General features: G+C 44.2%; 1 protein-coding gene across 2 annotated transcripts in view; it reads right to left on the reverse strand.

Moving 5' to 3' along the window:
- The window catches only part of SLC6A17 (solute carrier family 6 member 17), a 450,753-nt gene that overhangs the window by 400,911 nt on the left and 26,651 nt on the right, over positions 1–23,191 (reverse strand). The window lies entirely within an intron of this gene.

The raw sequence follows: 23,191 nt of genomic DNA on the forward strand, positions 1-23,191 counted from the left end.
CAAGGTGCAGAGAAAAGTGCACAAACAAGTATTATGGTGAAACGGTTGATTAAAAAGGAGGTGGGAGGCAGCGATTCTTCATTTTCCCATGGACCCCAGGCTACTATAGGGATCCATCTTACCGTGGACCACAGACAGTTTTTACTGATGATATTAATCATTAAAAAAGGGTGATCAGAAGACAGTCAAATCTAAATAAACCGCTATATAAATCCACGAAAAGAGGGGAAGACCAAGCCTAATCCCCCAGATACTGCTCTTTAAGATAAATACAGTAATAAAATTATCAAAATAAAAGACAGATGTGAGACACAATTTTGTGAAATAATACGTTACAATATGTAAATCAGAGATATAAACAATATAAAAACATCCCCTTATAGGGGTCAGCAACAACATATGAGTGCAAATGAATAAAATACATAAAAGGCATAATATATAAGAATAATCACATATTTAAGTAAAAAAATATATTTGGTATGAACCAGAATATTGGGTCACCTAAGATTACAATTAAAACATGATCTCAATCAGGGTGATATAAAAACTAAATAATACGTAGAAATATAAAGACCGTATGACAGTCTTATTACACAAAATTGGATATCTTAAAATAGCAAATACACGAATGAGAATCTAAAAATATATGAAATTCCAAAAGCCTAAAATCCAGATCCAAAAAAGAGACAAGCAGCAAATGTATAAAAAATTAAATATTGAAATAAAATTAAATAAAATAAAAAAAGGATAAACATGCACTGGGATAACTAAAAACCTAGTAAAGTAAAAAAGGAAGAGAAGGGCCCTCAAAAAAGATAAAATAAAAACTAACTCGTATAAATAAAACAATTAATATCGAGTTCCACGTTCAGGCCCTGTGGAATAGATGACTGGAGCTCAAAAATCCATTTGGTCTCCATCATAGAAATACTCCTGCGCTTGTGTGTGCCATACCAATACTTTTTTAGGATATCTATTTCCATAAATATAAGGCAAGAAGGGTCCCTGTTATGATAGTCATGAAAGTGTTTAGAGAGCGAATGCTCTCTAAATCCTTTCTTTATGTTATATAGATGTTCTCTGAGTCTATCTCTCAGTTTTCTTGTCGTTTTTCCTACATATTGCTTAGAGCATGAGCATTCTAACTCGTGCTTACTACGTGCTTACTATTGCATGTTATGAGAGATTTAACCTCATACTTCTTATTGGTGACATTGGAATGGAAATAATGTGTTGGTTTCTTCCTAATCCCATTGTGGAGACAAAGCATACATCTATTGCAGGGATAGAAGCCTTTTAACCCAAAACTGAAAGATTTCTTTAGGGGGTTTACCACGTTAGGCGCCAAGGTATGCCTTAAGGATGGTGCCTTATGATATATAATCTTTGGATGGGCTGGTAGCGTATTTCCCAAAACTGGGTCACTCTTCAATATATTCCAATTTTTCTTTATAGTCTTAGCTACTTCTTTATATTGAAAAGAAAAATTACTAATAAAAAGGGCAAAATGTTCCCGTACTTGGAGTAGTCTTAGGGAAGAAGAGCTCTTCTCTATTTAAATCACCAATTTTTTTCTATTTCCTCATCCAAAATAGCTGGAGTGTATCCCTTCTCTGTAAATCTTTTAAGAACATTCGCTTGTATCACATAATCCTCCTTTAGGTTGCAATTTCTACATAATTGGAGGAATTGACCTCTGGGGATATTATTCAGCCAGCTAGGATGGTGACAGCTATCCATCGGTATGTAACTGTTCTTGTCTGTCGCTTTAAAAAAGGTTTTAGTTAAAATCCCAGAGCACTGGTTAAAAAGCGTGAGATCTAAAAAATTGATTTCATTGTAATCATACTGGTAGGTGAGCTTAATATTAAGGTTAATAAAATTGAGTCTTGTAAAAAAATTTGTCAAACAGAATTCATCTCCCTGCCACAGTAATAAAATATCATCTATATAGCGTCTGTAAAATAATAAATCAGGCCACTCCCTCGCATAAATTAAATCCTCTTCCCTCCTTGACATGAAGAGGTTCGCTAGACTGGGGGCAAACTTTACCCCCATCGCTACTCCAGTGGTCTGTAGGTAGTACTTATCCCCAAACCAAAAATAATTATGGCTCATCGTAAAACTCAATAAATTTAGTCCTACTGCACAGACTTCTGCATATTAGGCCTAAGGCCTCCTCTAGATTGGTCCCACAGAATTAGATTATCCAGATACCGCAGAATGGAGATGCCCCTTGGCTTGCAGAAAAGCCTAAACCAGCACCTTTGTGAACACTCACGGTGCCATAGTCAAGCCAAAGAACAGAGCCACAACCTGAAAATGTTGTTCCCCACCAGCAAAGCACAGGTAGCACAGATGAAGCAAAAATATAGGGATGTGGAGTTATTATATTATAGGTTGCTAAGTGCACATCTTTTTGCAGATTAAAAAAAAAGTGCATTTATTATTTTTCTTTACATTGGAGCATGTAAAGCATTGCACCCATGATCAGCACATTGCAAGTGCAATGTCAGGTTGTCCATCAGTGCACTGTCTGTCCATACCTCCCATATGTGCTGACAGTTACTGAATTGCAGGAAGAATCAACTACTAGAGACTAGGCTCACCAGCGCACTTGCAGTTCATTGAGAACCACAAGCAATCGGCCGCAAAGGCTGACAGTACTTGTAGTTCATTCATTCACAGAACTCTGATCGTGAAGGGGAGGATGCTGGAGCTGGAACATGTGACATGTTCTACTCTAAATACGAGTGGCACATGAACATGTTCCAAAGGTGTACTTAGAGAACTGGAAAAAAAGGCGCTGTGGAAAATGCTCTCAGACAAGCACCTTAGTGGAGGTGCATCTTTATTGGGTGAGATAAAGTAGCAAGTATAATAAAATTAACCAGCCTGAAGTGGACAGTGTGATTCCAATGGACGGCCCGTCCGCTCTGAGGGGAGCTGAGATCAAAGAATGCTCCTGTCGGCTTCAAATCACGTGGTGTCAGCGTACCAGCGTCCTGGGTGGTGTCACCATGGCAAACGAAGGCAGTGTCCGGCGTTGGCTTCAGCTGGGAGCATATGTGGGGTTACCAAGACGACATGTTTCGCGCAGTTGCGCTTTGTCAAGTCATTGGCCTACCTCATCGCAGGTTATCCCCTCTTCAGTCTATCATGAATGCTGCTTCCGGACTCATCCACCTTACTAACCGTTCCATATCTGCCATCCCTCTCTGCCAAGCCCTCCACTGGCTTCACATTGGCCAACGAATAAAATTAAAAACATTGGGGGGCGTGTCCAAGATGGCGACCGGAGCGGCCGCATAATCCGGAGCTCCGGCGCCGAACCACAGAATCCGCTGCCATCCGTGCAGCAGCGAACCACAACGGGGCAGCGGAGGACCCTGGTGGCATCTCCTGCATCTGGGAGAGGGGCATTTCCGCCCTCCGTAGCTGCGGACATCCGGGTGGTGGGGGATCACTCGGGGACATCCGAGGCGCCCTCTGCATCCCGAGTCTGGGAGAGGGGCGCCACTGTGTATTGCCGCTCCCCGCGGCGGCGGACACCTAACATGGACCTCTTCTCATCCGGTCACAGTGAGTAGGAGGAGCGGGGGGGCAGGTGGCTGCCGGTCATCAGATCCCCCCACAGTGATTTGGGGAACGGGACTCCCATTTACTGCCCCAGAAACCGCCGTCCTCCATGGCCACGGCCCCTGTCAGGATCAGAGGCCTACTGAGGCCTAAATACTGCTCCGGTGGAGGGCTCCCTGGATCTGCCCCAGAGGGCCCTGAGCTCAGCATTGGAGGACCTCTACTTCACACATGCCCCTCGTCCCTCTCGGACCCTGGGGTGGGATCTGGTGCCATCGTCTTGCTCCTGGGTGATATTTATGGTGGTTGCTGCGGCCTATGTCCTCTCTGCTCCTTCACGGTTTGCTAAATTTTTTTACAATATAACGTTTTTGCGGACAAGCCTGATAGCATTTATGTAACTACAACCCTAAACCTGTTTCAGGCACTAAAGGTACCCTGGGGTAAGTATCTCTTTTGGTTATCCAATTTCCAGTTGATCACCCCCAGGAGACTCCCTGTATGCCTTCCACCAAGAAAAAAAGGGGGCAAGCTCAAAAGCCCCACGACATACCTACTTAAGGCACATGAGATTCGCAGCATGTCTCCAGATAATACAGAACGAGCATCCCTGTCCGATTCCACGCAGGATATCACAGCTCCTTCATTAGCCCTGGTCAGTGAATATACACAGCAACTCACAAAGGGGGACCTGGAATCTTGCTTGGAAACCGTGTACACCAAGCTGGCCGCCAAATTCCAATCAGAATTGCATAAAAGCACTAATGTTCTCTCTCAGGAAATCACCACATTGGGCTCCAGGACCGATCACTTAGAAACCAAACATGATGAACTTAGCCTGGCCTATGGTGAACTTTCCATAGATCATGATCATCTACAAACGGCCTTTTTACAATTGCAGGCCCAGGTTGAGGACCTTGATAATCGCAATCGCAGGAATAATCTGCGAGTCAGGGGAATTCCGGAGTCTGTGTCTGACCTCTCACTAACCATAACCAAGTTATTCAAGTCACTCCTTCCGGATCGTGACCCTGGGTCCTTTGCCTGTGACCGCATCCATACAGCCCTGCGCCCTAAACTTCCTAATAATAAGCCGCCTAGGGATATTGTCCTGTGCATGAAGGATTTCCTGACCAAAGAAGACATACTCATAGCTGCTCGCAATACCTCAACGATCTCCTTCGAAGGCTCGGTTTTACAAATTTTCCCAGATGTTTCCCCGGCCACGTTGGAGAAGCGTAGAAAAATGAAAGAAGTTACAACTGCCCTTTTCTCAGCTTGTATCCGCTACAAATGGGGCTTCTTTTTTAAGCTGATAGTTCCACATAATGGGAGCACATATATAGCCACATCCCTTCCTGAAGGTAGAGAAATCTTGGCCAAAATGGGCCTGGCGGATGCCCCATCACCTCAACGTCCACCCTCCACCCCTCGTATCTCTCCCATTTGGCATACCCCATCTCCACGGAGGGATAGAAGGAGAGTCAGACAAGAACCGGGTTGACAGGACCATTCTCACTTGCCTATTACCCATTGTTTTGACAGTCCTTAGTCCTGCCCGTTGTATATTATGACTATAACACGAACTGGGATACAGGGATTTTGCTCATTTGTATCTCTTACATTGTCAAGATGTGCATTTTTGTGGTCACTGCTGTGATATTTTTGTAATTCTGAGAACTATGTGTGCCTTGCATTGATAGCTGGATGAGTTAAGACTTTGTTAGGGTCTTCGGACCCTCTTAATAACGGCCATTAACTCATGGTTTCAAAACTCTTGAACACGTTACCCCACCCTGCCTCCTGACATGGCCGGAGGTGTCGCCACCCGATTGTGGGGTGGCAGCTCCATTTTCCATGTTTTATGGAGACAGGGCCTGGGCCCATTTGGCCCTTTAATGTTTGAACTTTTTGTTTTATCAGGTATGGCAAATTGCCTGCCTGATCCATGTTCTTCAGTTACCCTCTCAATTGTAGGAGCTATTAAAGCTTCATTTCTATTGTTTTTCGTTTTTTCTCTTTTCAAAACTTTAGTGCATGATGTTGGTATTGTGCCGGTCTGTGGATGTCACGACCCCCATGTTGGGGTCTGGATGTCCCCTGGGTTGGTACTACTGCCTGTAAATCTGTCTGATGTGGACTTGCGGGTCCTTATGTCTAGCCAAATAATTCTAGGAGATGTCTTTTCAATGTGTATTTTTATGCTGATAGTTGCAACCTTTGTATACTATGGTAATTCAATGTATTTCGCATAATGTCCAGGGTTTCAATTTGCCAAATAAGCGCAGAACAGCCTTTCTTCAATATAAGCGACTAGGGGCTAAAATTATTTTATTACAGGAAACACATTTTGCAGCCGCAAAACACCCAACATATTTTCATAAATCCTTATACCTTACATTCCTCCAAGAGTAGAGGAGTAGCCATCTTTCTACATAACTCATTCCCCTTTGAGGTTCAACATGTGTATCGTGATCCGGACAGTAGGTTTATCATTCTTAAAGGCGCCCTTTCAGGTCGAGAACTTACGATTGCTAATCTCTATGCACCAAATTCGGCACAAGCTTCCTTTTTTTCAAAATTTTTTGGTGTTCTGGATAGGTTTTTGTCCCCCCATCTATTGGTGGGTGGTGATTTTAATCTGGTAGTAAACCCTCTTTTGGACCGCAGCTCCTCCTCGCACTCTTCCCAGGCTTTCCCAAAATCCCTTACCAAGACACTAGATGCCCTCCAGTTGGTGGACGCCTGGAGAGCGCACAATACGGGAGCCAGGGATTACACATTTTATTCTCACCCACATGACTCTTATGCCAGATTAGACTATATCTATTGTACCCCTATTTTACTAGCTAATTCTAGGACAGCTTGCATTCACTTGAGCCCCTGGTCGGGTCACGATATTATGGCCTTATCTATCACGTTTATAAGATTGGCACCTACTCCCTTCTCTTGGAGACTTAATGACTCTATGCTTACTGATATTGACTCTCGCCAAGAGGTGGTTACATCTATTCAGGAATATTTTCAATCTAATTCAACTCCTGATATATCTTCAGCCACACTATGGGTAGCCCATAAGGCGGTCCTACGTTGCCGACATATCTCCATGGCTTCATCCAGAAATAGAAAACGATGGCAGCAAATACTACTTCTTACCCGAGAATTAGAAGCACACTATAGAAGTCATATTGCTAATCCATCTGTACTTAATAAACAGTTATTGTCCCAAAAGCGTTTAGAATTGAATACTCTGCTTTCCCAAAAGACTGAAAAGGCCCTCCGCTGGTCGAAGGCCTCGTTCGTATTACAGAGCAACTCAGCATCTACTATGTTCGCAAGGAAATTGAACCACTCTCTGCGCCCCCCACATGTGTATAAGTTACGCACTAACTCGGGTGCTATCTCATCTCTACCTCAGGAAGTTTTGGGTATTTTTGAAAACTTTTATTCTAACCTATTAGCTCCTCCGCAGTCAGATTCTGTTCCTCCATCAGACTCATGGCTGGATTCTATAACCCTCCCTGCCCTTACACCTTCTCAGATTGCCTCTCTTAATGCCCCCTGTACTTTGGAGGAAATAACTTGTGCGATTAGAGCGCTAAAACGCTCTACTGCACCGGGTCCTGACGGATTTACCGCTAGTTATTATAAACATTTTGCCTCTACGTTGGCTCCCTATTTGATAACTTTATTTAATGATGTTTTGCAGGTGGGTAAGTTCCCTGAGGAGAGGAGATGCTATTGGCTAATATGTCTCTAATACCCAAACCACAGAAAGACCATTGTTTGCCACAAAACTATAGACCAATCTCAGTAATGAATAACGATCTGAAGATATTTAGCCGCATTTTGGCGGACAGGTTGGCCCCTATTATCCACTCTTTGGTCTCTCCAGACCAATCGGGTTTTATTCCTGACAGATTCATTACTGATAACAATCGCCTCACTCTAAATGTTATTCAAGATGCCAATTTACATTCTAAAGAGGTTCTGTTGATGAGTCTAGACATAACAAGGCCTTTGACAGTGTTCTTTGGCCCTATTTATTTTCCTTGCTACAGAAAATGGGCTTCAGTGACGGGTTTTGGCTGGTATACACGCCCTATACGACTCTCCTAAAACAAGAATAAGGCTTCCTGGCAGTAACTCTGACTTCTTTACATTGGGTAGAGGTACCCGCCAGGGCTGTCCTCTTTCACCCCTTTTATTTGCGCTGGTGTTGGAACCTTTGGCAGTAGCGATCAGATCACATTCGGATATTTCTGGCTACCCATTATTAGTTTCACATTTTAAAATAAGCATGTATGCTGAAGATGTTATGCTTTTTCTTACTAACCCGTTGACTTCATTGCCTAATTTATGTGCCGTATTGAACGATTTTGCCATAGCGTCAGGTCTCACCGTTAATTTTAACAAATCGGTGATTATGCCTGTTAATGTTCCTGACTCCTTAAGTGCATCTCTCCGTAGTTCTTTCCCGTTTCGTTGGGTCAAGGATCGGATATCCTATCTAGGTATTAATCTCACTCCCAGATACTCGGATATGTTTGCTGCTAATTATCCACCATGTGTATCACGTCTCTCTACTCTATTGAAGATTTGGCATTGTTACCCTATTTCCTTTCTGGGTAGAGTCACGGCGGTTAAAATTAATATTTTGCCTAAACTACTTTATCTTTTTAAAGCACTTCCAGTTCCAGTCTCGAAAATGTTTTTGGACCACTTTCAGCGGACTATTAACAATTTTATTTGGGGAAACAAGCATCCACGTTTTGCCTCATCTATTTTGTACCGCTCACAACGAACTGGAGGTCTCGGTCTTCCCAACTTTTGGCTATATTACCTCTCGGCTCGTTTTGCGCAATCATCACAATGGGCTACTATTAACTCTCAAATCCCATGGATCAAGTTCGAATCTCAGTCAATACGCCCATTTTATTTACCGGGAATTTTATGGTCTAAAATCTCCCCTCGATCGCTTACTTTTCATAATTCCATAGTGACCCATTCATTGACACTTTGGTCCAAATACAAATCTAAATTGAATCTAGTCTCTCTTATTCCCCCAGGTGTTTCATTTTTTGGTTATCCTACTTTTGTTGCAGCTTTTTCTTCCCCTCAAATGTTTCGTTGGTGGTATGATCGATCCTTTATCAGATTATTTGATTTTCAAAGAGGAGGATCTTACATTACCTTTGATATGCTGCGCGTGTTATTTGATGTTCCTCTTCGTGAGTACCTTCGTTACCGACAGATTAGACACTTTTTTAATTCACACTTTGGCCTTATGCCATCTTCTCAGATTTCCTTTTTTGAACGTATCAACCGTGACTCTCCCAGGGATAGGGGTCTTATTTCTGATCTTTATCACCAATTTTTGATCTGCCTTTTTCATACAACCCCTTTATACAGACAAAAATGGGAGGAGGATAGTGGTATCACTTTTTCAGATGAGGATTGGGATTCCATGGTGGATAACATATGCAAGAGTTCTAGATCTCTTTCTGTTCGTGAGACAGCCCTTAAGGTTTTAACCAGATGGTATTATACCCCATCAAGACTACATGTATTGTTTCCACAAACGTCCCCTTTATGTTTCCGGGGCTGTAGCCTCACAGGTACTTTGGTTCATATATTCTGGGATTGCCCGACCATATCTTTGACTTGGTGCAAGATATCTGAGGTGGCTACCTCACTGTCGGGTACCCCGATACGACTGTCTATACAGACCTGTCTATTGTGGGCCCATATCCCAGGGGTCTCTGATGCCAATCTGAGATTGATACATACTATATGTATTGCCACTTTATAGTCTATTGCTTTACATTGGAGGTCCAGCGCTGTACCCTTGGCCTCCGTTTTGCACAGAATTGATGCCGTAATGCTCATGGAACGCATTCATTATACCCTACTGGATAAGATGCACTTATTTGATAAAAAATTGGAGTCATGGAGAGATTGTAGACATTTATTGCATGATTAACAACATTCTCAGTGAAAGCTGACTGACATATACTGTTGACAGATGTATCACTCAGCTTACCTTATCATTTACGTATTTCATGTACTCGTAATTTACTCTTTTGTATTTCTTCTCTTTTTTATGTTAATATACTTTTCTGTATTGTACTTTTTAAAAGTGCCTTGTTTTTGCTGAAAGTATCATTTGAAAATGTACTGTTTTACAGTCTACTCTTATACAATAAAATTGTTTTTAAACAAAAAAAAAAATAAAAACATTAATAACATAAAACCATTTATAACTCTGCCCCAAATTACATCACCAAACTGGTCTCCAAATATCACCCAAACCTTACTCTCCGCTCCTTGCACGACCTACTCTCTAGCTCCCTTGTCTCCTCCTCCCATGCTCGACTCCAGGACTTCTCTAGGGCCTCCCCCATCCTCTGGAACTCTCTACCCCAATTTATCATACTATTACCTACTCTGCTCACTTTTAGGCACTCTCTGAAAACCTCTTCAGGGAAGCCTATCCTGCTTCCAGCTAATAATGTAATCTTCTATTCCTCCTACCAGTCCATCCCCCACAGTTATTACAATGTGTACCACTAGCCCCTCCCTCTTAGATTGTAAGCTCCAAGGAGCAGGGCCCTGCTAACCGTCTTGTATTGAACTGTATTGTCTCCCGGCATATTGTAAAGCGCTGAGCAAACTGTTGGCACTATATAACTCCTGTATAATAATAATAATAATAATCATATCAAAAATGCAAGTCACAAAACTCCAGCTAGTAGCTTCCAGACACAACGTTTTGGACCCATATATCTCAGATCCATACACCTGCAAAGGCCACAAAATGCCATTCCCCCCCCCCCCCCCCCCACACTTGAAGTAGAGGCACCCCTTCATTTGGAGGAAGATGTAAGGTTTATTGCCAGTCCTGGCAGGCTTGGAGCTCCAGAACTTTTTCCAGTAGAAAGTTTTCTATCCCCACCCAAGTTCTGAGAAAGATGGAAGAAACTCTTCTTAGTCCCAGACAGACAGCTTCTGCTACTCTTTCCTATTATGAATGTTTTAGAGCACAAATAAATAGGCATTCACCCTAAAAGTATTACTTCTTGCAGGAGAGTTCAGCTAACCAGAATTTAAGCCAGTGGTCACCTCATGTGCACTGACCTAAGCCCCAGTCCAGTCAAAGTGAGTCACTGGAGAGAATCTCCCAGTCCATCCACGCAAAAACACAGCTCTGGGAAAAAAACCCCAACTAAATAGCTCTAGATTCTTTTGCCATGCGACAAATCCGAAGAATTTACTGGCTAGCTGCATGGCTGCACCAGCCAAAGAAACAGACATCATAGAAAAAAAAGGAACGCAAATTTGACCCAAGCGTACTTGAAAACCAGTACATCGTCCACCAGTACAGCAAGGGTCTTATTTAAATAAGACTCTGCAGGGTCTACAGCAGGGACTGCCCACTTTTTGCAGAAACTTTCTTCCATCAGGTGCTGCTGTGCAAACCACTTAGGGCCACAAATGCCTTGTCTGGATGGGCACACTTGCACAGATCATCTTCAGTATGAGGATGCAATGGAAAGGATTTGCTAGATTAGGGCACTTTCCAAGATTCCAGCCCTAATACCAAGGTCATGAAGGTCCCGAAGGGATAGTTTTAAAGCGGTATGCTGGTTGCTTCAGTCATTTTCTTTTAGGATTCCCCCCCCCCCCCGTTTTCAGCTGGTGATCTAGCCAGTAACACACCTTCTGTATTAGAGTGCCCCCACTCTGGATGAATGAACACAGGGGGCATCTTTGAACAGCAGCATTGTCAGTCTGGAGGGAAGGGTGTTTTAGATTTACTAGCAGATATTCATTACACTAACAAACTGAAGACAACTCCAGATAATACTTTCTAAGCCGTTACAGCAAACAGGTTTTTTCCTTTTTAGGATAAAGGTTTTGCATTAATATACAAGAGCTGGGGGCGTGTCCAAGATGGCTGTGGGACAGGTCGCATGAGCCGGAGCTCCAACGGGGATCACGGCAATCAACCTCCATCCATGCGACAGCGGCGCTGACACTTCGGTCGGAGTCACGGCAACGGCTGCGGGCACCAAGCGGAGGTGAACGGGACGACTATTGCCCCCCTCCGTGGCGACGTACCACCACGGCTGGCGAGGCCTACTGCAGCTGCGGCAGCGGCCGACACAACAGCCCAGCGGGAGCCGGTGAGTGAGAGTTGGGGTGAGGGAGGGCGCCTGTGGATCAGGGCCCCCTTCCCGATAACGTGACCATCCCACCCCCTATCGGACCCCCCCACGCTGACCCTGAGTTACGGCCTGTAATAAAGGCCTAGAGACACTGCTCACTATACAGGCCTCACTAAGCCCCAACAGGGCACCACCAGGCACACAGGCCCACCTACAACTACATCCCCGCCGGCCTACTGGTTCTACAAATCGCAGCATTCCGGAGTTATTCCGGTCCCAGACACCAGAACACGTAGAGGTCACTGACCCTGTGTCTCCTACGCACCCACGTCACAACATGTTTCTTGCGCACAACGGAACACCAGCCATACCACCCACGGCCCACCGTGCTCATACATCACCTCTCACTATAGAGGACTTGAAAGTGGTTGCATTAGATATTAAAGACACCCTCTCTGCTGCAATAGCAGATTTACATATCGACATGCAGGCAGTAGCCCAAAGGCTTGAAGTGATGGAGGATAAAGTTATCTCCCAAGACCTTGCCATTCATGATATGCGCTCGCTGATAGATGCACATGCCATGCATCTCAGAGAGCTTGATCGCCACATCGAAGACTTAGACAACAGAGGTCGACATCATAATTTGAGGATACGAGGTGTCCCTGAAGCAATAGAATCCGGTCAACTCACCCAAACGCTTTTAACCATTTTCAATGATCTATTAGAAAGACCGCAACAGTCTCCTATTGAGTTTGAATGCCTCCATAGGGCGCTGCGTCCGAGTAGAGAATCTGATCCCACAAGAGACATAATTTTCTGCTTAGTTGATTTCAGTCTTAAGGAGGAAGTATTACGTAGAGCGCGGGAGCGCAACCACGTGCTATATAATGGTGCAGAGATAACATTTTTTCAAGATTTATCTCATTTCACCTTGCAACGCAGGACAGATTTACGTCCTTTACTGGACCTCTTGTGTTCAAGGGGTATTGCCTACCGCTGGAGATTCCCATTCGGCCTCTCAGCAACACATATGGGGAGATCGGCGCTCCTGAGATTCCCAGAGGATGAAGCGCCGTTTTGCGAGGCTCTTGACATTCCAAGAGTGGATATACCCAATTGGTCTGGAGACTCCCAAATCCCACCCCAGGACACAAAAGAAGAACCGATGGAGACCCACTCGGCTGGTCTCCGTGGAGGAACAAGGCATCACAGATTATTCCACCGCACCTCGTCCTCACCTGCAAGCCGCAGGCTCAACATTGGGGACAATCTTCCGACCTCTCCTGCTCATCGTAAGCCACGTCACGACTGACACTTTCCCTTTCACCTTTCTCATCACACCCGTGCATTATAAGTTAGTCAATTAATGGCTTTCCCCGCAATGGGGCTATGACTTCTACTGCTCCATTTCCTATATGAAGTGCATCCCAACCACCTAGAGACATAACGCTAGGGTATGTGTGGTCCATCAGAGTGTCATTTCCTGTATGCACAATCTATGCTTAATGTAAGTGTATACCGATTCTGTCCGTAGACACCGAGACCATAACGGCGTTCGCTTGCTGCGAGCTGTAGGGTAGCGGTGCCCACTGTGCGGCTGCCCAAACTGAACGACTTTGAAGTTTGTAGGATTGGTTAATGATGATTTATCACGCCATGCTGGTGAACTGGGCTGCGAGGGCAGCGTGTTACGGTCTTGAGATCCAGTGAAACAGACTGTTGCTCTCCCCGGGTGTACGCCTGAATCACTGGATCTAAACATACTTGGCATTCGGCCTCCCAGGCCTGGGCACGTGAAGTGATTGTGATCTCATGTCTATCGTCATGTGGTATAATGTGGCCTTCCTGAGTTCCCCGTCAGATACATTTTACAATCCACGAGCTATTCCGGAATGAGCATTATATTTGTAAGTTTTTTTGTAACATTGTAGTTTGGTGATATTGCCGATACAGATCCATGCCTTGCATAAACACATATATCGCCCATTATGTTTATCGGCAACAGTCTTGATTACCTATTAAATTTTTGGTTAAAGGCAATTATGCTTATACTGTATCCCTATACACACATTTATGCATCCAGAGTCATGCATTCCCAAGTGTGCATTTGCGGGTAAAGCACTATTGCCATTTCCCCCTTTCTCTTAGTATAGATTCCATATCACGCCCCCCCCCCTTCTTATGGTTTGATTGCCTTCACATCTTTCCCAACTGTGGGCATACATTACCCAAGCAATCTAGGTTCCACCTCCTTCCTCAACGATAACCCTATATATGCCTTTAGACATGATGTGGCATCAGGTATTCTAAATAAGATCTCACTGAAATGGTGTACACACTGTCCTTGTACCGTGAGGTTGTGTTAGTTTCTAACTTAGTGTTTTTGGTTTAGGTTAGATTACACTCTTGACTGGCCACAGCCACACACCACTTTCTCAGTGGGAGTTTTCTCTTATCCGTGAGTAGCCGGAGTTTAACTTAAGTATAAGGTAGTGGCCTGTTGTACGGCACTCGATGTCCTGGCTGAGATCAAGATCTCTCTTATTTTAGGAATATAAAACCTCAGTATAGCTAGAGGGTTGGCTCTTGGCCTCTGTCTCCGATTGTTATAATGTTATGCATTTGCTATTTCCAGGGCTTCATGTACAATTAATGATTTTTCGGTCTACAGTGATATGTTATAAGGGATCTTCTCAAAATGTCTTCTTTGGCTGCACTACATGACATATGACCTAGCACGGACTGGGAATTATTTCCATTATCTTCTAATGCGTGTCTTGGACTATTATAATATGGTACCGGTATATACGCCACACTTGGTGTCATGGTAACACCTTATTGCTTCCACGAGACAGTATTGCATATGACTAAACACATTCACCATGACCCTCAGACCATATCCCCTCTACACACACGAAAGACTATCTTGACTCATACACACAAACTTTCACGGTCGTTTACCTAACACACCTTATATGTCTTAGTCCACACTTTTTCCCTCATGCCTCCACATAAACCTCTCTCCTTCACAATTAACTGAAATCCACCTATCTCCTTGTGCCATGGCTGTCTTATCTTAGACGTTACTCTATATATAACTTTCATTCACCCGATACAGGGTGGGCCTTTGATGTCAGTGGTGGGACCGCCCTGAGGTACCTCACGGAAGCCACCTCAGGGTCAGCCACTTTTCCGACCTCCTTTATACAAATATATACGATCTACCAAATACCTTTCTATTCAGTACACAACCTTTTTTTCAGGACGGCGTAGCTGGACTACTCTTTCCCAGGAGTTTATTTCATTAGAGAAGTATTGGAATTACACTTAATCATATCTTTTGATTTCTGAGGTGCATATCTACTACTTCTCCCATTCACGGTGCTCTGATTCTCTCTGCACCTTTCTTCTTTCCTGTATTTCATTTCTATCTCTTTTCTCTACCTCGACCCTTCTCCCATCCTCCCCCCCCCCTTTTTTTTTTTTTTTCTTTTCCTTCCAACATATATGCCCGCTACACGCACACCTGCACGTACTCTTCATACGCTCAAGCTGGCATCTCTTAAGGCAAGAGGCTTAAATATACCGGAGAAACGTTCTCAACTTCTAACATACATGAAAAGTCTACGGGCAGATGTAATTTTCGTGCTGACCACACCCCCAAGTTTGCTAATGCTAACTATCCCACAGCGTTCCATTCAGTTAACATGAAGGTAAAAGCAAAAGGGGTTTCTATTTTGATTGCCAAAACACTTCCGCTCGTAATTACCGAATCTCTGTAGGATCCAGAAGGCAGATTCCTCTTTCCTCTAAGGCTCCTTACACAACAAATCGCTTACTCTAGCAAACATTTATAGCCCCAATACAGCGCAAGTGAGTTTTTTCTGCAAAATCTCCAAAATGCTAGCAGCATTCCAATCAGGTATCTTGATTCTGGGAGGTGATTTTAATGTGACACTGAATCCCTTAGTAGATACTTCGACAGGCTTCTCATCGAAACCCTACCGAGCACTTAAACAGATTAAAATCAAATTGAATGACCTTCTTCTCCATGATACATGGCGTACACTTCATCCCTCTGATAGAGACTACACTTTTTTTTCAGCACCGCACAAACATCACTCCAGAATTGATTACCTATTTCTGACGCAAAACGACTTACATGTGTTGAAGTCAGCCTCCACTGATCCAATGATTCTATCTGACCATCATCCCATTACAATGACCTTGCAGCTCCACGATGCCCCTCCTACTTCTAAAATGTGGAGACTAGATCCATTTCTCCTCACAGACTCAGCTATTGTCAATCAAATACGCGAGTCGCTAACCAATTATTTTAAGGAAAATTCGTCCTCGGATACGACTCCCCTCACTCAATGGGCAGCACACAAATGCATGATTCGTGGACTCTTGCTTTCCATATCTGCCTCTCAGAAACGTAGGGATCAAGCGTCCTTTACCTCCATACTTCAAAAAGTACGGAAACTGGAATGTCTAAATAAGCGTTCTCAGGCTGTCGGTTCTGCGCGAGAACTTAACCTAGCCCGCAAACAACTTTGAGATATAGTGGAAAAGAAAACAAAGCGTAATTACATCTTAACTCAAAAGCTTTTTTACGAACATGGAAATAAGAGTGGTAGGTTCTTGGCCCGGGCCTTGCAAGCCAAAAAAGCTTCTCGTACAATCTCCCATATTCACTCTACACAGGGCCAATCACTAAACACCTCCATAGATATAGCTGCCGAATTTGAAAAATACTATACCTCCTTGTACAATCTGCCCTTTCCTTCAAAACCAACAGGGGATGCCAGGCCACGTACGGCCATTATCCAGTCTTTTCTTGCTCATTTCCTCCCTAAACCCATCCCAGTCACAAGCAAAAGACTTGGATGGTGCCTTGACGCTGGCAGAATTACAGCAGGCCTTTGCACAATTAAAGCCAGGCAAAAGCCCGGGACCTGATGGATTTACAACCGCAAATTATAAATCATTCATTGACGTCCTAGCACATCCATTCTTAAAAGCCTTCAACTTACTAGACACCCCAGGACAGTCCATGCGTCATCTATCCGAAGCCCATATCACACTAATACCCAAAGAAAATAAAGACCAAACTTTACCAGCAAACTATCGGCCGATATCCCTACTGAATGTCGATCTTAAGATCTTTGCCAAGATATTGGCCAATCGTTTGCTGCATATCATAGACGCTACTATCTCAACTGACCAGGTGGGGTTTTTAGCCGGTAGAGAGGCTAGAGACAATACGATCAGGGAAATCAACATACACCACTGGTTAACACAGAAGAATCAATCTGGCTTCTTTATCTCTTTAGACGCTGAAAAGGCCTTTGACAGATTGGCATGGGACTACATGGAAGCAGTTCTGGTGGGCCTCGGGCTCCCTCCCCGTCTTTTGAACTTTATTATGTCACTAAACACTACACCGACTGCTCAAGTGAGAGTCAATGGTCTCCTTTCAAACCCCTTTTCCATAAGAAATGAGACCAGACAGGGCTGCCCACTATCCCCCCTCCTATTTATTCTTACGCTGGAACCCTTTTTGAATTGCATCAAACAGAATGAAAAGTATTAAAGGTATTACAATCAATGTCAAAACTCATAAAATAGCAGCCTTCGCTGACGACATCTTACTCTTCCTGACACAGCCACATACTACACTACCTAATCTACTACAGGACTTCAAATTGTTTCAGTATTTGGCCAATTTTAAAATAAATTTTAGCAAGTCCCTAACCCAGGACGCAATTAGACAAGCGAAATCCAATTTTCCTTTCATGTGGCAGTCAGAAGCCATCACATACTTAGGAATTCAATTGCCAACCCATCTCACAGAGCTTTACGCCAAAAACTTTCTACCCATTTTGCGTAACATCACCAAAGATCTGCAACAATGGGATAAACCATTCTTCTCCTGGTTTGGCAGAGCTGCTATCCTCAAGATGAATGTACTTCTAAGATTTTATACCTATTACAAACAATTCCAATTAAATTGCCCAACTCCTTTTTTAAGTCTTACAAAACATTATGTACCTCATTTCTATGGTGCAATAAACGCCCTAGAATTGGTTTTGAACAACTAACCATGCCCAAAACGGGTGGAGGTATAGGGCTTCCTGACATCTCCCGTTATTACCAAGCTTGTCAAATGGCAAGAATAGTAGATTGGTCTACAAACCATGCTCGTAAGGCATGGGTCGAAGTAGAAGCTGCTTTCTTGGGGACCCCACTCACCACTTCTCCATGGCTACAAAAATCCCATATTCCATATGAGCTCAAGGAACACATTCTTATAGGCCCTACTTTGTCATGTTACCACCAGATATGCAAGAATACAGCACTCTCATCCACCCCAGGTCCACTTACTCCTGTCAGACTGAATCCAGATTTCCCCTCGGGTATGTCGCAACCTTTCTTGCGGGACTTGGTCCCACTGACGGCTTAAGTATGCACCAATTCTTTAAAGACGGAAGGCTCTTATCCAGAGATCTCCTTCTGCAAAAATGGCCAACACTGATCTTAACACAATGGACGTATAGACAACTCCATCATTTCGTCCTCAGCTCACCCCAACTAAAAGCGTTCACTAGACAGTTGACCCCGTTTGAGAAACTTTGCGCAACAGACTCCCCTCAGAGACATGTTATCTCCCAACTTTTTTCCTGTCTCGAAACCACCAATGACCTCTCAACAAGGAAAGCTTGTAAGGCCTGGAGCGCAGACCTACAGCTCCAACTAGTGCCGGAAGACTGGGATCATATATATGAACACATACATAAAGGGTCTCTATGTGTTTCCACACAAGAAAATAACTTTAAAGTGTACTCTAGATGGTATAGAGTTTCATCTCTGCTTCACCGCTTTAACCCCAATGTCCCGGATTTGTGCTGGAGATGCCATCGAACGACAGGCATACTCCTACACATTTGGTGGGAATGCTCATTGTTGCAACCCTTTTGGGAGAAAGTTCAATCTACAATTACACAAGTTACCACGTACGCCCTAACCCTTTAACCCGCACAATTTCTGCTCCATCATACGGTACTTCCATTTCGGACATATCGCAAATCACTCGCCTTGCATATGGTAAATGCGGCTAAGCAATGGATCCCAGTCCACTGGCGCTCAACATATGTTCCCACTATACGAGAATGGTTTACCCAGATTGACAAAACTGAGGAAATGGAGGAACTGGTTTCTGTAGCTAAGGAACATCCCGAGAGATTCAGGAAAACATGGGCATGCTGGAATCATTTCAAATCCACCCCTAACTATCACCTAATAGTACACGATCAACCAAGACCATCTGGCTGAATGTCTAACTACAATGCTATAGGGGGATATATTCTGATAACCGAAGACACTTTTCTCACACACAATGATGGTATGTTCATTTAAATCTCAACATGCCTTCTGGGGTTCTTGATACCTGCGTTACCCCACCTACCAATCCTTCACACATTCTATTTTAACCTCTAGCAATACCTGTCTGGCTGGGCCAAGACAGGAGGATGCAACGCCTTCTCCCCCCCTTTTTTTTTCTCTTCCCCAACATCTCACCCTATAATTCTTCCTTCAACGGTCTTTCTTTCTAACCTCTTGTCTTCACACCTGTTATTTCCCTGTACCAGCTCTTCTTTACCAACCATATAGAGCATCTACCTGCACACAGATATGACTAACGTCAACCATAACACATACGCTAGCTATAAATATGTAAACAATGACCGTCACAATACCCAATGCTTTCCCTACCCTTGCCCCTATCATCACTCTACTTTACCATTGAAAAGTTGATGAGAGTCAGGACAAGATAGCATTCTCTGACAGCATCTTATCCATTTTCTTCTTGGTATCCTCCATTTGACTTTTTAAGATGGATGTATTGTTCTACATGATTTAGTCTTGCACAACTGTTTACAATTTGTCTTGTTTGCGAAATGGAAAGCAGCATGTCATGTCTATGTTTTAACTGTGTTCTATTGCTGTACATGCTCTAAATGCTTTTGTCTTCTCTTAAAACAATAAAGTATTTTTTGGAAAATATACAAGAGCTTATCATTTTAAGCACCCCTGCCAGTGTTAAATGGTTTTTCTCATCCCTGTAAACCGATACTGTCCATCTGGAAGAGAGCCAAATAATGAAAAGCCTAGAATCGAAAACCAACACAGCCATCACATCTAAGAATTTGATAAGCTGCAATATGATGTTTGATTTTGGGCTAATACCTCTAAGAACTCTCACCTGTGAGATGCACTTGAGAGGCATGGGAAAAGTATTGTAGTGGAAGAATCAGCTTCCTCAGATCCTGCCTCCTCCACTTCCACTTCGTCCGAACTGAAAAAGGGTGGTAGTGGAAAGTAGCCAGATAGTTCTGTGGGACAAAGACCTAGACTTCTTGCAGTCATCTCTCCACAAAGCCTTATGGATATCCGCCAGCCTCCTCTCCTACAGTGACTGTGTCAAGGTCCTACCTTTCCTCAGAGTTGGTGCTGCTCCATGTGCTGGCATCCATCTTAGGTTTCTGCAAAGCATGGTGGGAGCCTTTTATGCTTTCAGGCCTCTGCGGTCCCTCCTCCAGAGGGGTGTGGTTGATCACATTTAAGCCTGTTGTCTGCACTTGCTCTTTGCATTCGTGTCCTGTATGATTGTGTCGCAGCAAGCTCTGGTTCTACTCTCGTTGTTCTCCTGGAAACCGACTTGGCTTTGACTAAGACTATTCTCTGCCTTATCCCTTTATCTGACCTCCCGTTGCTGAACCCGGCTCGTGACCTGTGTATTCTTGCCTACCGTCTTGTACTGTCTGTCCCGCTGTTATCGACCCGGCCTGTCCGACTACGCTATCGTTTCCCATCTGGTTCCCACCAGCTATACGCCACTCGCGGCGGCCATTACCGCAGCTGGGGTTACTCGGGGGCAGCGACCTGGTCCCTGGCTGCGTCAAGTCCATCCCCACCATCAGGGGCCCTGGTGAAAGGCAGCCTGAAGCTTAGACTCCACGCCCTGAGGGACTCCGGTCTGTGGGTGGTGGCTGTCGTCAGTCGGTGCGTGACCCTACCATTAGGCCTGCCAGTCCATTCCACTGCTCCTGCCCTGACAGACTGTGCCCGGAGGACAGACTGACTGGGATGGGGAACAAGGACTGGCGGGAGACGCAGGTGCCTACTGCTGGCACTGAAGGTGCTAGCAGCATGGGAAGAGGAGGGACTGCAGACAGGGCTATGGGTTTCTCTCTCACCCCCATCTCTCTCCCACCACCCCTCTTATCCCCCTGTGAATTGGACTGGTTAACTCCTGGTTGGGGGGGTGAAGGGGTTAATTCATTAACAAGGTCATTAGTAAAGTGCAGCAAGAAGGGGTTAATGTTCTGCCACTGGTCACTGATGTAGAAGTGGCCAGTGACAGTTATATAACCCCTTTGTGCTGCATTAGTGGCACCAGTGTGTCAGTGTTGCTTATAAGGGGGTTATAAAACACTGCCAATGGCCACTAATGCAGCACAAAGGGGTTAACTTTGCCAATGGCCAAAAATGGGGAGGGATTAAAGTAGAATTTCCAGTTTAAACCCAACTAGTCTTAAAAATTCTCCCATCCCTCTCTAATGCCTATGCTGGCTAAGCGGTGTAGAAAAGATGTATACACCTATTTTCAGGCTGCTCCTGTCTGGTCACGCTATCCCCTGTGTGAGCCAGTGGTGTATGCAGGGGAGAGGAGGGAGCACCAACATTAGATGGGACACGGGAGCCCATGGGTGATGTCACTGCTCCAGGCTTACCCAGCCATAATCCACCGCTCTCTCCTCTCTCCTGCAGCCACTGCTGAATGACACAAGGGATCATGTGACCAGACTGGAACAAGCTGAGAAAAAGTCCATGGGTTAGGGGGCAAAATTACTTGCCTTGCCCCAGGCGCTACGCTATACCACTGCCGCCGGCTGCTCCAAAACAGTTGAAAAGGCAGCTGATCATTCCTCCTTGAACACAAAATGTCCCTGGGGGAGTTCCTGAAGGAGTTAGCAAGAAGCCAGATGTTGCCTGAGAGCCCACTGCTGCCCCATAAATGTATTTGTGGAGAGAAGACTGTCTTCTGAAATAAGGAAGGCTATTCCACTTGATTCCAATTCCTCTAGTGCCAGATGCTTGCCAGTCCCACTAGCGGATTCAATATCCACAATCCTCAGTGCTAGCAAAAAGAAAGTGTGGGGGTAGCTTCTCATTGTCCCACCAGCTGGAGGCTTTGGGGTCCCTGGTCCTTTAGCACCTGTGCTTTGTAGGAGCTCAGCAAAGCTTGTCCTTCTCAGCTGGTATTCTCAATGGAAAAAAAGCTGCATGTTCAGCGCAGTCTCCTGCAGTAGCTCTGATGCACCTGCTGAAAAAAGCACAGAGCAGCCAAGGAAAAGGAATCTGTGCACCCAAACAATGGATGTCCTCAGTATCCTCTAGTCCAGCCAGGCAGGAACTGTTTTGTAGGAGCCTATAAAGGTGTGGTCCTTCTGGTTTCTGAGAGAGCACCTAGGGCGACCAAAAAATGGGCACTTACACATATATATCAGAGCAACCTGCTCAAAGATCTTCACCTCCTCCTGGAGTGGGAATAACAAATAGGGTTTTCAGCGATTGGGCTCTACCACAGCAGACAATGGCAGCAGTAAAGCACCCCACTCAATAGCTCAAAGATGCAACTGCCTGCTAAAATGAGCAATAGAGGATCCTGTTCCAATGCAGCTTAACATGTTTCCCTCATTCTTCCACCAGGGTCTGAATACGGTCCCTCTGAGATATTAGGATCCATGGGAACTGATTCAAAAAACAGCTTTTTCCCTTGAGAACTGAGGCTGAGCATAGAAAGCCAGTTCAAGTAGAAGTCTGTGCAGCAAAGAGAAAAAGAAAGGTCGATCACCAAAAAAAAAAGGGTATGCTGGAAGTGTTGGGCGGGGGGTATACCGGACTGTGTCAAGCTTTGCTAGTGTCCGATCACGTGGAGGTGAAGCATGACCCAATTGTCCAAGAATGAGCACTACTATGTTATGTAAGATTAAGAAAAAAGAATCATTGTTATCACTTTTAAAATGCTGAGGGAAACAGCAGGACACATGAACTAGCTTGGCTATATGAAGACATGAGCTAGCTTGGCTATCTGAAAACAGAGTGAGAGTATATTATATAAGTATAGCCATGTTCCAAGGTTTAATTTCTAGTAAATCCAGTTATTTCAAAAATTTGTAACTCTCCTTCATTTAATACCTTATAGTTTTCAGTCACATGTCCAATTTAATAAGAGAAAAAAAATAAATGTATTTTTACTTTTAAAATTTTAACTTTTTTTTTTTTTTGCTGTCTGTGCCTCCACTGAACAGAATCACATCCTCTCTGTGTCCTAGTGACCATCGTCTAATGATAACTATACACTGTATAATAGG

This window comes from Staurois parvus, unplaced genomic scaffold (assembly GCF_062004578.1).
Source record: "Staurois parvus isolate SC_StPar_1 unplaced genomic scaffold, SC_StPar_1.0 ptg000961l, whole genome shotgun sequence".
Classification (NCBI taxonomy): domain Eukaryota; kingdom Metazoa; phylum Chordata; class Amphibia; order Anura; family Ranidae; genus Staurois; species Staurois parvus.